Genomic DNA, 14,761 nt, shown 5'->3' on the forward strand with positions numbered 1-14,761 from the left:
CAGAGAAGGGCCAGACAATTAAGCTGCCCAGTACACGAATAAACTTATCTTGACAAGCACAAGGTAACACAGATTAGAAGGAATAAAGTGCAACTGTGACCTAGGCTTTACTGTAGACAGCTCAATTACAACCTATCTTTGGGATTTGGAAAACACTGTAAAGACATGACAAAAAATAACACAAAGGTACATTACCATATAATATTTTATGTCTTGCCTTTATTTCATCATTTACCATAGGATGTTCTGCATACTGAATTAAAATATAAAACAAAACCTAAATCAAAACAGAAAAATAATTTATACTGACTTCACAGGCTGAGAAAGTTGGGGCTGTTCAGCCTGGAGAAGAGAAGGCTGTGTGGAGACCTCATAGCAGCCTTCCAGTATCTGAAGGGGGCCTATAAGGATGCTGGGGAGGGACTCTTGATTAGGGACTGTAGTGACAGAACAAGGGGTAATGGGTTAAAACTTAAACAGGGGAAGTTTAGATTGGATATAAGGAAGAAGTTCTTTACTGTAAGGGTGGTGAGGCACTAGAATGGGCCGCCCAGGGAGGTTGTGAATGCTCCATCCCTGGCTGTGTTCAGACAGAGCCTTGGGTGACATGGTTTAGTGTGAAGTGCCCCTGCCCACGGCAGGCAGCCTGGAACTAGGTATCTTAAGGTCTTTAACAACCCTAACCATTCTATGACTTACATAGCAAGATGAAGTATAACAGATACTCAGTCTTTCTTTTGGTGATCAGGATTATCTCTTATGATCACCTTCACACACACTTTGTTTATACATACAAACAGTCAACTGGTCTTACTACCAGGCTTCACCCTGGTACACTGTAATTTGGTAGTTCTCTCAACTTCTAAAAATCCCTCTTGAAGGCATAGCATCATTTCATAGCAAGTTTTAGTCAGTGAAAAACAGTTGGAAGAGCTGTCATGATCTGGCATAATAATATGCAAGACAGTTCTTGCATATTATGCCAGTCTCTTACACAATCTCTAGTTAAAAACCTGCAAATACCTTGCTGCTGCACGCTCTTAGTAGATCCAAGCTGCAGCTCCTGTTCCCCAATTTCTACGGACCAGGGTATCTCACTTACAAAGATTAATTTTTCATGCTTAGCATGAAAGACTCCATATGTACATTTAGATGCATGCCTTAAGAGGGAAAAATTTGTAATCTTTAACAACAACACTGTCATCTTATGCTACCAGACAGCTCCTTGCTAACATCCCTTCATTAAGTCTCCACCTCAATGCTAAACTTCCAATTCCACAAGTTGCCCCATCAGTAGATGTTTTCCCTGTAAACAGGCCTCATATTTTGCACAAGGAGGCTCAATCAAAACAACAGAACAAGAAGGACTGAAAAATAATCCTGACTCCTACATATTTCCCTAGACTAAAGGCAAAACATTCTTCCCCCTTGGATTACCTTCTGTTGGCCCCACGCACCTAGTCTATACATTTCCACTTATTTCACAAGAAGAGTTAATTGAATTTCCTGTTTTCAAGGAGAATTCTGGTCCAGGTTTTTAGCCTAGAAAAATTCTGGCGCAAAGCTCTACATCAGCTTTTGTTTTTTTCCTTATACATTTTAAGAGAGTTCATTAGATGCTTCATAAGTAGTACTGCCTGTTAGAGGTCAAAACCCAGCCACCTTCATTTTCCCTAGACACCTCTATGCTTGGTTCAGTGAGGAAAATTTGTATCTTCCAATTCCCCAAGATAAACCAGGCAAATCTAGTAAAAGCTAAGAATGAATGACCAAGCAGAAGATGTGCTACAGACTACCACACTCAGCAGCCCAGGCTGCAACAGCACAATTTGTGCAGTGTATTTTCAGGCACCTCTGAAAGTGTTCATGTTCTCCTCTACACTCTTCCTTTAGACATGAAAATGTTACAAAGGTGCATGTATATATACATATATATGTGTGTACACACATACACAAATATCTATCCCCTATAAAGTGAAACAAAATATTTAGAAGATACAATGCACACGTCTTTGTATTTCAAAAACAAGATTCCTAAAAGTGCCCATCCTTACCTCCTCCTCCTCCTCCTCCTCCAATGGTGCCAGGCCCTGCCAGGTCAAACAAATTTAACAATGCTCTGTGCTAGGGCTCCTGCCAGCTGGTTTTGAGGACAGAAAACATCTCTAACCCTCTTAAACATCAAAATTGCTTTTCAGAGTTGCTGTCCGGCAAGGTTTAAAACCATTTTTCTGTGACTTTATCCTAAAATTGCCTTTTTTTTTTTAAATAATTTTCAGTATTGTTTTAAATATGCCCTCTGATTATAAAAGCTACATTTATTTATTGCCTTAAACCTCAAGTGACCTTGATTAATACTAATCCAAATGAGACCTCCCCAAAAATAATAATATTGCATGGCATTTCTAAATTAAAGTAGGATATTTTTTTATTCTGCAGCTTTCTTCCAAGGAGTCATGAAGAAATGGCTGCAGTATAGGAAAGATGGGGTGGGGGAGGAACAGCTCATAACACTTGCAACATGTGCACATCAAACTCCCTACACCAGGGGACTTTCAGCAACTAAGATAAATTTTCAGTAAACCTGGGAAGCTTCATTTTTTACAGAAAAATCTCAAGCCTTCAAATTTATGTAATTTCTTCTTGATGCCAAGCAACAGCCAGCCACCTCTGCCGAGTTGTGTTCTGATGGTTCAGATTAAGAAAAAGACATGAAATCACTGCAAAATTCCAGATGCGCTATGCCAAGCAAAGAAATAGCTGCACCCTGTTAAGGTTATGCTTGCCATGCTGTTTTCAAACATGAGATTAAAAATATCAAGTATCGTTAATTTATTTAACAGGCTGGCTGAGCATCAGATTTAAGTGTTAAGATATATCTTGCACAGAATAAACATCTTTGGTTGCAACTAATAGTAATATGGATTTTAATTAAAACACAGTTGTCCAAGAGCAACAGTTTGGTATCTGCTACAAAGAATGCTACTTTTAGCACTGGACTGCTTTCAAGTTTGGGGTTGGGATGGTTTTGAGGTTTTTTTTTTTTTTTTACTGTCAAAACCAAAGCATTTGTTATGAACTGACAATACCCTTATTATGCAAATCAAAAATCTTCAACTCTGAAGGCTACCAAAGACTTTAAAGCATTAACAAGCACAAAGCATATTCTGAGAAACCTATGGAGGTAAAGAGCTGTTTTACAGAAAGTTTCAAATGTTACTAATATTCTTACTTAATTGTAGGATTCTAAAGAGATCTACTGTTAGAGCTTCACATTACAGTGGACAGAAAAAAAACATACATGAAAAATAAAATTACAAAAAATTTGCTCATGCTATTCATAAATATTATCTATCCTATCCCTTGCAGTAAATAACTAACAGTTACTTCTAGTAAAACAGTGGGAGGGTAGTTCAACTTGAAATCATAAAAAGGTTATATTAAAGGTTTTTGCTTGTTTGCTTTTACACCTGCTTTAAATTTGGTCTCATCTGCTGAGCAGAATCTTGTTATCTTGCCTTAGGTAACAAAAGAATATGCAGAGTTTGACAGTTCTCACACAACTTCTCTCTGTACCTAAAACTATTTGTCTCTGAATGCACGTATTTCACAATCTTTAATTTCTTTGATTTACTCCCTAACAACAACAGTCCGTCCAGAAGATGAAGAAATATTCACAAAGAATCTGTTTGATTCTTACCTGCAGACACAGCTGCAGCTGCTCAGACTGTAAGACCCTCTTGGAAGTAGATTATTTACAAAAATGGGGTTTAACAACCACAAGTGTCAAATAATTTGTCTTGTTTCATTAGGTACAGTACAAGTGAATGTCTAACAAAGGATGCTGATTTGTCATCATACAATAAAGATGAAGAACAACCATACCACTAAAAAAGATCAAACTAAAACATTGACCTCGTGTGCTAAGCAAACCCACCCCAGCTTATCTCCCATGCAGTGGCCCAAGAAGAGAGATCAGACTGGGATCCAGCTGACCCATATCAATGCTGAAGCTCTTGAGTGATACAAGAAAACAGCAGATGATGTTTTCAATAAGCCTTTGAGACAGTTCCCATTCTTTATTTAAACATTTCTTTATCTTGATGCTATTTTATCATTTGGTTTAAATTTAAACTAGCTCTGGCCTAAAAGAAAATTCCTCTGAAACCACAGCTCACTGGACAGCCAAACCCTGACTCTTTTCAACAGGATTCTTCTATTGCTTATGAACATCACCAGAAGAGATGCTACAAGCAAATGATGAGTATTTATACTGTAAATACCAACTGAATTGTGTAAACAGATGATACAAATCAGTCCTCCTCCTACAAACAGATGTTGTTGGTTTACATAACATCCATCTTCTAAATACCACTAATGTCTTATTTTACGTTTGGTTTTACTCCTTGGACCTGAAAATCCCCTTTTTGGCGTCTCTGTAGCCTTTCTCACCATAGTTTTCATCATGATCAAACTGTTCTCCTAGAAGCATTCTCACAGGTGTGTGACAAGAGACCAACCCCACTTATCATAGCATGGGTTATTACATGGTGGACTTTTTCTATAAGACTGTGTACCCTATAAAAATCACTCTCTCCTAATACATTATGAGCAAGAGAGTAATTCCACTAGGACTTAAGGATTCCCCTTATAGAGAATTTTATTATATTAGCCAAAAATACTTTAAATGTTTCACCAAATGTGAAGAAAAACCTTGCTTTCATCAGAGAGCCTCCAATTCAACTTTGTGACGAGACACGTTTCCTTGCAATGCCACTCAAATGCATTTTACTAGCGCTGACCCCTATAACTGGCTGCACTATAAATCCTTAGCATTAATATAGTTGCTTCAAAACATAGCTTGGTTTGCAAGTGACAGCCTAGGTCATCAAATAGATGGGCTTTTATTTTCTTGAGCTACTAAACAGTGAAAGAGCTCTTTGAGTTCAAAATGAACGTTCAAACTTACTTGAAACAGCTTGTGCAAACCACTGCAGAGGACCACACACATGTAGCAGGATTGGGAGCAATATTACTCCTACACAACTCTTCTCCCATGAAAACATGGCTCCTCTGTGCATCCTTAACAGCCCAAAAATTTGCCATGCAAAAATGGAAATCTCCACTAATCCTCTGGATCAAAAAGAAGCTTAGGGATTTGGATATCCTAGAAACGATGTTCTTACAGAACTGTGTACACGTTAGACTCCTTTGCTTATTATTTCTTTAAAATGGCATTTTAAAAAAACACCAGTACATTAGATTTATCCTTTAAAACTGCAATATACTGCATTTGAAGTCTGATGTTTTCATACAAATTATATAATTAGGACTTGGGCACAAAGATCAAGAAAAAAACTGTATGTAGTTTTTTTCATTGTATAACTGCAGATATAATTTTTAAGAAAAAGCTGTGTTTCTGCCAAGAAAAAAGCCTGTAGTAGAAATTCTTCGGGGTGAAAGTATCACATCCTGTTCAGCTTGCAAAATTCCAAGTATTCTCAAAGGTGAGCAAATAGCTGGGGAGCATCAGTTAAAGGTGTAAATGCTATTGCAATCAAAACAGTAAACCGTAATAAAAATAAATTTTAGCAGACTAAGTAAAACACACTTTAACATAGCATCTTAAAATATGATACCTACCAGGCATCACAGCAGCAGAGTTTAGTCATTGTGCTTTATAAATAATCTCTCATGAGCCAAGAAGTATGAGATTATATAGTCAACAGTTACCATGAAAATAATTACCAATGCTGACATGTATGAGGCATAACCCTTTAACAAAATAAGAAAGCACTTTTACTGGAAATAAAAATGATTTCAGTGATAATATAGTAAGCTGTGATTCGGCAAAGATTACTGGTCTGCCCTATACAGAGATATATCTGCATGTAAGGTGCACAAGAGTTTTTCAGCACATTATCCATTTTTCAAGATAATTTGTATTTTGGGGGGGGGGGGGGGGGGGGAAGGCACCAAAACAGTAACAACTGCCCCCTCCTTTACAAAACAGCCATAACTTCAACAGCAGAGCCAGAGGCTCTCAAACTGTAAAAAGTAAACATGCAACGGAGAGGCAGATTAGAGAATATAAACTCTGCACAATGATAAACTGAAACTGCAAATTAGACATCCTCTCAAATTCCCAAAGCTACCTCAAAAGCTGCGGTATGAGCCCATTCAGGATCTGCAACGGCAGTGTTTGGATTCTAGGTACAAGCAAGAACTGTTTGTTGCCAACAATAACAGGTTTGGTGAACAAAAGGAGAGGGAGAATAATACTACAGAATTTCCAACTAAAAAAAAACAAAACAAAACAAAACAAAACCCCAAAACAAACAAACAAAACAACAAAGAAACACCCCAAAACAACCAAAACTAACATTTGGGTGTTCATCATTTCCTGATCCCAAATGCTCAGAGAAATACAACCCTCAGGTTCACTTGAAAAGGCATGCCTTGAAGTACCAGAGGTTATAAAATTCCGAGAACAGGATAGTAATACAGCATACTAACATATTTAATAGCTTCTTAAATATTTATTTGGCAAACAAAAAGAAATACACAGAATCACCTTCAATTTCCTCAAACTTCTGAAATAAAAAAAAAAAGTAGAAGCATTAGCTAGACTATATAAACACCCATTACTGCACTTTCATTCACCCGATCAAGGATTACTTTAGTTTTCTGTCTTTTCCAAAACTTTACTGTGACAGTGAATCCATATTAAAAAAAAAAAAGTAGTTTGAATACTTACAAACACTTTACAACAGCCCTGCTCAACATGACATCCTATAGGGCTGCCTTTCCAATACAAGTGTTTTAATTCATACAAGTCAACCAACACGCTCACTGAAGTGAAACTCCCCAAGGAAAACATTCAAATGAGCTCATCTATAAAAAAATACATATCTGCCTGCAGTTGTTTAACAAGCATTTGAGTTTCAATAGGGCATCCTTCAGTACTTAGAAGGAGCATGTTCCCATACTGTTCTTACTAAAGGAGTATCACTCCTCTGGAAAGGTTAACCATTTTGATGTACAAAAAAAAGTGTATGAATATATTTAGGACACTACTCATCATTAATGACAATACTGCATCCTGTCTCTTCTATAACTTCTATGAACAAGAATAGTTGCCATGAACAAGAATAGTTGCCATGAACAAGAATAGTTGCCATGAACAAGAATAGTTGCCATGAACAAGAATAGTTGCCATGAACAAGAATAGTTGCCATGAACTACCTGTACTGTACAGCTGGAACCAGGACTATCAAACGCACATTGCAGCAGTGCCAAGGAGTAATGGATCAGGAAAATTTTGCCCAGGGGTGTGAAGGAACAAGGCAGCAAAGGACAGGGAAAACACATCCAGCAACACATCTGCTCTTCCATGGGTCTGGAAGAGAAAGGCAGTGCAATTTTCACATAGCACCACCTGAACACAACTGGAGGGGGGGTGGGGGGGTGGGGAAGTGGTATTTTCAATCAGAGGGGTAAAAGTCAGTAAAGCCAATTATCACTGCTTTTGTAGGCTTCCAGTCCCCAAAAGCAAATAAAATCATGACCTTTCATATGCATGCGCTTTGTTTATAAGTAAAGAAAGGAAGATATTTCCTTTATTAAAAAAAAAAAAAACAAACAACAAACCCACAAAACACCATTGTTCACCATCAGCCTTTACTTTCAGTCACTCGTGAAAACCAGCATCCTACATAATTCAAATGTACTGGCAATATTTCATCTCAGTACTAGAGACAGCATTGCCACGCAGGTCAATGATATCTGAAATTAAACAAGCTCCTTCACAAGCCTCTATGCAGATGTGCAGGACAACAAGCTACATTTCACAGTACTCAATCCCAGAAGGGCCAGCATTCATATAATTATTAAGAAAGCAATTGAGAACTGTGCGCGGTTGTTCAGCCTTTTAATGCTGTGAAGGCTGCATTCACAAACGTCTGCAGAAACAAGATCTGCAGTGTTTGTTTAATTCTTGTACTTGAAGAGTTTCAGATGACAGCAGAAGAAAACAAGATTGATAATGGGAACCAAGAATTTGTTGGGGAATAATTCAAATGTGAAACTGTTAATTAAATATGCAAACTACTTCCAGAAGCAGCAACAGACAGACAAAAACTCAAATGCCGTGTCTATTGTAAACAAGTGAAAATGCAAAGAATAAATATATCTACCTTTCAAACTGGGATTTGACTTTCTAATCCCTTGTCTACAGATTTTGGATTTGCCTCTTTCTTAAACATGTTCTGCGAAGGATGCTCCTGCAAGATTAAGACAGGAAGTATTTCAGCGTTCAGAAAAGGGGAAAGTTGTTTGTTGTTTTAGTTTTTTTGAAGTCCTCAGAACACAGAAAACAGCTTCTGCTCCTGTTTAATGTAAAGTATTTACCAGTTTGTAAGTGAACAGTGCTTCTTGTTACCAAACAGGCAGCAGGGAACTGTGACAAGCTCAAAACAATTCTAAGCACAATGCACAGGGTTTCAGATAAGACAGGTGAAAGGAGGAGTTGATCCATTTAAAGAAGTTTGTGTGGGAGACGAGAGAGAGAGCTGCATAAAATTTCATTATTACTTAAATATCTGCAGGATGCAGGAGTGGCAGGGAAAGAATCCTACTGTGCTGGACACTGTAAACATGGAGCAAGAACAGCCTCCTCCAAAACACCTATCGCTAAAGTATTACAAGATAAACAAATAGTAGTACAAAGTCAAACAGAAGACAATTTCCAATTCTTATTCAAGCTAATTTGATTTCTGTTGAACCCACCAGAAATTTCAAAATAGGTTTAATGGTAAATACTATGATGACTATTGTCCAGTCCTTATAAAATGCTTCTTGTTTCAGTCTGGTTTTCAGAAGATGGAGGGTACCACAATTCCCATTTTACATATGGGTAAACAGACAACATAATTGCAGCAGGTTCCAGATGAAAATAGATCAGCCTTCAGCCCCTGAACAAATGAATCATCCTCAGCTTGAAATTTGGTTTTATAAAAGCAGATCCAGTCAGTTGAGGTCTATGCAGCAAGTCTGTATCATCAGCAAAATGCACCATGATCACAATGATGGATGGATGGGACACTGCCAGGCTCCTGACAAGAATTTTTATGGGGAAAAGGGGATAAACCTTTTGGGGGGAGTTTTATGGGGAAAAGGGAGATGCAGAAAGATCAGGATGACTCTTATATATACACACCGACAAGGAGAGACATGCTGTGATTGACACTGTATGTAATAAACACAACTGGTAAAGAGTCTAGACAGGCTTTCAGTGCATAAATTATATGCAACATGCTGGAGGGGACTTGAGGCAACCTATAATTTTAAGATTCTACCTCAAAATTAAAAGAAATACAGTGATATCCTCCCTGGCTCCTGCCCCAGGCAGATTCTGCTGATTTGCCTAACCAGACAAATCAGATAAACCCTGTGGTTTATTAATGCCTTTCAAGTTTATTCTCAATAGATAAATTGAGAAAAACTATGGGTTTGGGGGGGTTTTGCCCCTTAAGAGAAAGTGGGTAAGGGAGAAGAGCGTCTGTTTCCCCATGTAACCTGTTCATCCTTCTTCGTTCTCACAGCGACCTATGAAACTTGAGTTGTGCCCAGCACCGTCACTGTGCTGGCCAGTGCACAGTGGATGGCTGCTTTTTTACCCTGAGAACAAGAAGAAAATAGTTTCCCAGTGCATTGTTCCCAAGCATTTTTGCCTATACTATTAAAACACAAAGTTAACTCCTCCTACCACAACCCTTCTCTGTAAACACTTCACACAAAGCACATCTCAATCCATCAATTCAAGTCTGTCCAATTTCAGAAACATTTCAGAAGTGCACCATAGTATGAATGCAGCTCAGCCTGAACACAGGGAAGAGAACCGTGGGGGGATTACTAGAATCATATAAAGAAAACTCAAACTGTAAGAGCAAGAGATGCTTCCTCTGAAAACATTCCTCTTGGGTGTGAAGACAAATCATGAGGTTTTCACTTGACACAAAGCCATCAGATGTAACTCACCCATCTCACAACAAGCTACCTCTTTGTGCCTGCACAGCTGTGATGCTTCAGCCATGGAAAGAAGTGGAAATTAAATACTTGCCTGCACAGCCTGGTCTTTGGGTGATTTACACCAAAAATTTTCCTTTTTGCACCCTTCTTTCCTTTCTCTTCATAAGAGAAAACTTAGACAATTAAGGTATAGCAGACCCATCTAGAAATGTCAGAATTGCATCAGGAGGTTCTTTGACAGCGAAATACTGGCATTGACAGTGAGTATTTAACAATGGGAAACAACAAACCTGAATCCCACTAAGAAAAGTTAGCATTTAATACTTTCCATCTCCTTCTTGGAGATGGCTTTTGGCTGATTTTCTTCTCAGCTAAAGCACTTTAAACACATACACTTCAACCACAACCAGCTTACAGGCTCAGAGTCACATACTTGTCAACAGGTTCTGGTGGAAGATGACCAAATCCACCAGCAAAGGCTTTTGGACCAGCAGCAAAATGGCCAGCTTGCTGCGAGTACTTCCATGTGAGTACATTGACCATGCTAGGCCAAAAGCAGCATTGTGTGGCTATCTTATTAACAAGTTTGTTTATCTTAAGTATAGCTGACATCCCCATCATTCAACATCAGATGCTATTCTCCAGCTCTGGTCTCCTCCCCTCCTTCAGGCTTCCAGCAAAAATTAGACCTCGAATTAAGCTTCCAGTAATATAATTACAGTTGGCAGGTATTTTTCAACAGGGATTTGGAAGCCAAAAAACCAAAGCAAAACAAAATAAAATAGAAACTAGCATTACTCAACTTTCCTCAGAAACATCATGTTCTGTAGATCAGGTATTTTCACTGGTGGATGATTTTGCTCTACCACTATTTCACATGCTTCATGAACTTCAAAAAAGCATTAGCTGGACAACTTACTCATTTTTCCTAAGATAAAACAGGGAAAAAAGCATCTTATATAATCACAGAATCATAAAATGGTTTGACCTGGAAGGGACCTTAAAGATCATCCATTTTCAACCCCACTGCCATATGCAGGGACACCTTTCACTAGACCAAGTTGCTCAAAACCCCATCATAGAATCATAGAATAGTTAGGGTTGGAAAGGACCTTAAGATCATCAAGTTCCAACCCCCCCTGCCATGGGCAGGACACCTCACACTAAACCATCTCATCCAAGGCTTCGTCCAACCTGGCCTTGAACACTGCCAGGGGTGGAGCATCGTAAGTCCTTCAAAACAACAACAAAATGATGTCAGAGAGAAAAAAAAACCCTGCTCAAAAACAGTGGATGTTTTTTGTGGGGAAAACAATGAAAACAAAAAGGAAAGCAAAAAAGTAACAACCTAATAGGTTCCCAAAGCACATCTTCCACTGGCCACTATGGGAAGAGGTCTGGCTTGGAAGGCTTTCTTCATATCCCCAATTTGAGGAGAAAAGGCACCCTCTGTCTCAGGTCTCCTGACCAACAGACACGCACTTGGGGCTGGACAGGAAAGTGTGGAATTTACCTCCGACCTACTCAATCTTCTCCACAGCTGAAAATAAGGATATGACACAAGTCGTTATTCACAGTTTCTGCACAAAGTAGGAAACACTTAAATTCAAGTAATGTAAATTCTCAGTGAGGTAACCCAAATGATCTTCTCCATTTTTACTGGCAGGTATTTTATTAAAGAAAGCTGCCTTGTAATCATTTGGTAACCTTTAAATCATATAAAGATAGCTTTCTCTTGCTAAAAACAGAACTTTTTTGCAAACCCAGAGGATACACTGTTCCTAATAAATAATTTCATAGCTTCCCATACATTTACCATAATTCCCAATGGTTCATTTCTTTCTGTTAGAAAGTGCTTCTTTCTTAGGAAATACTACATTATTTTGATACAGGTCAAACTGCAATTGAATACAACATGTCATCCTGATTTCTACCATGCTGCTTCTTAAAAAAAAAAACAAAAAAAAACCCTGCTTGTATCACTGTGCAGATCTTTAGGAAATCTGCATGGGGCCAGATCAACATCAAAAGACAGAAGGGACATATGCTGAGTGGTTTACTTTCAAGTCTTTTGTCTAAATACCGTCCTTTCTTGCATATTACTCTTGGTATCTCACTGCTCTTTACTCCATCAGAGCTCCGAAAGTGCCTACATCCCATACTTCAGCTCCTCACTGCCTGGGGACCAGCACACAAAACTACCATGCTCACAGTGAACGTGCCTAGAAGCAGGACCCCTGGATGACATTTCTCTTAGTAAGGAATTGCAATAACAGTTACTTCTCACCCAGACACAGATGAGATGGTTTGGGGTATTTTTTCCAGCTGAAATGTGAATCCAGAACACAGAAAAAAAAGAAAAAATTATGTGGCAGCCCTGTCTCAGTTTCCTCAAATCTCTGACCAACAATGACATTGTCCTCAGCATACACAAGATGCCCTCCTCCCCCCTCTAAACCATGGTGCTTTTGATTTTTGGGTTGTCCCATTTGAAGACAAAGAGCCAAAGGACACAACTGATTCACACCAGGTGGAAGAGTCAAAAATGCATTTGTGTTGACCACCCAGAACCTACACGAAAGCAGCACATGCAACATCTGATGCTGCAAGACAGTCCCCACCCAGACCCTTGGGATAGGCTCTGCAGCTCTGAAAAGGCAGTAAAGCAGTAATAGGCTTCCACATCCCACATTACATTTTGCCACATAATACAGTTATATTTTTCTAGCAATTCCATGGGGGACTATTATAGGGGGAAAAAAAACACATTAAAAAAAAATCACTCCAATTTGCACAATATCTAGGGAATGATAAAAGGAGAAAAATAGGGTTGAAGGAAAAAAGAAGCAGCTTCCACATGAAGAAGCACAACACACAAGAGCCCAAGTCCTTCACTCGATTTCTAAGAAGCCTCCACTACCATCATCACTTTATTTTGCATGCAGATGATATGCTAACAAGCCCTATAGATAACTTAGTCCGTATATAGGCATTTGCTAAAACACTACTGCCAGTATCCAGTCAATACAATGGGCACTGTTTCTATTTTACTGCATTAAAAAATTGTAGAAAGAGATCACAGAAAAAAATACTATGAGAGAGAACTCCATTTTCAGAAGTATTTCAAGTCAGTTCACCTCCAGTTTATTTTTCACCAGAAGCAAACGTCAGAAAGCCATTTCCTTCTGGCATTGCTAATTCAGCACTTGCTTTATTCCCACACTTTATCATTCCCCTTTCCTGTTTTTGTATTCATTGCTGCCTTCGAAAAAGGATGAGTAGGGCCAGGAGGAAGATCAAGACAGGAGCCCTTGGCTTTCTGAACGGGTGCCTCAGGAAGCGAAGCATTTAACACACTGAAATGCTGAGCTTTAATTTTCAGGTCAGTTAACCAAAGATGTGATGTACAGAAGGGAAAAAGTGACATCCTAACAATCCCCAAGGTTTCAAAAAAAAAAAAAACAAACAAACAAACAAACTTGTCTGTCCACAAAAAGAAAATCATTCTTACTGCTTCTTCCTCCGTCCATAGCTACTATTTCTTTTTCGTCCCACACTCTTAAAAATACAGTATGTTTAACAAAAAGTGAGCAATATTTGATTACAAACATAGGTTGCCAGCGTAACTCTCAAACTGCCTAAGGGCTTAAGATACTCAGATGCTTTAACTAATAATAATTGAACACGACACTGCATTTCACAGGTGGCTTCAAGACCTTTGTCAGAGGTTTTTTTCCCCACATATACATAGTGAAATGGATGTATCATTCTGGAGATGAGTCACTACTGAAAACAACAGAAAAAACTCCCATGAAATGCTGTGGGGTTTGTGCTTAATATTCTCCAGCACCTTTTTTGGAGTATTTGGCAAGTCTCTGGCAAATGCTCCTCCCACAGAAGTCAAGTGATGATTTTGTCAGTGAAATAAATCTAGTATTGCTTATATATTCATTTCAATCTCCACTTACCTTACTCTGCTTGAAGTCTGCTCCCTCCCAAAGCTGTCAGAGGAGAAAGAAAAGCTACCAAGAGCAGGGCAACTGCTGATACTGAAAACACTATCAAGATGGGTTTCCAAAGCTCCAGACCACAGGATATGCTCAAGCAGATTTGCTGCTGTAGCTGTTTCTGAACATCACCCTAGATAAAGTGCTTGAATGCATACAACACTTGAAGGTTTAGATTGGCTTTCACTTCTAAAGGGTTAGGCAACAGCATCTTTCAACTAAAGGCCAATTAACACATATAAAAGGGGGCAAAGTAAAATTCAAGGGTAAGCAAGTCTTTGGTGCACAAGACAAGGCAAAGTAAAAGGAGCCAGTAGAAATCAAACTTAAGCCCAGCACATAGTGCTGTCATGGTCTATCTGCCTTATACCTGCCTGCTTCTCCAGAAGTCTTTACATACTCATACACACTTCCTTCAGAGCACACACCACAATAATCACTGTGATTCAATTCAGTCTGCATATAAATCACTGGTGAAGTGACATGCAAAAGGTACCAAATCTAGAATCACAGGTATAGTCTCTTGTCACCAGCCTTAATCTCAGGCACATCAGGGGACTCTGGGTACTTACCTGGGTTGCTGGCCTGTGTTGCAATCTGCCTTGCTGTACCTTTCATATACACTGCTACTTATTTAAAAGCTATGATAAACATTATTCCTAATGTTACAAATACACCTTCAGTTATCACATATACATTATGCTATGGACACTTACACTTTTGAT

The 14,761-nt window shown here is 38.7% G+C and overlaps 1 protein-coding gene across 2 annotated transcripts in view; it reads right to left on the bottom strand.

Moving 5' to 3' along the window:
• The window catches only part of CUNH1orf21 (chromosome unknown C1orf21 homolog), a 121,653-nt gene that overhangs the window by 89,418 nt on the left and 17,474 nt on the right, over window positions 1-14,761 (bottom strand). Inside the window, exon 2 of one of the 2 annotated variants that reach the window (XM_062606317.1) lies at window positions 8,196-8,282. The exons of the other annotated variant lie outside the window; for it this stretch is intronic. The gene's annotated coding sequence lies outside the window, so the exon portion shown is untranslated. The remainder of the gene's footprint in view (window positions 1-8,195; window positions 8,283-14,761) is intronic. 2 annotated transcript variants of the gene reach the window in all.

Source organism: Pezoporus occidentalis, unplaced genomic scaffold, assembly GCF_034315485.1.
Source record: "Pezoporus occidentalis ecotype Australia unplaced genomic scaffold, CSIRO_AGI_Poc_V1 ctg95, whole genome shotgun sequence".
NCBI lineage: Eukaryota > Metazoa > Chordata > Aves > Psittaciformes > Psittacidae > Pezoporus > Pezoporus occidentalis.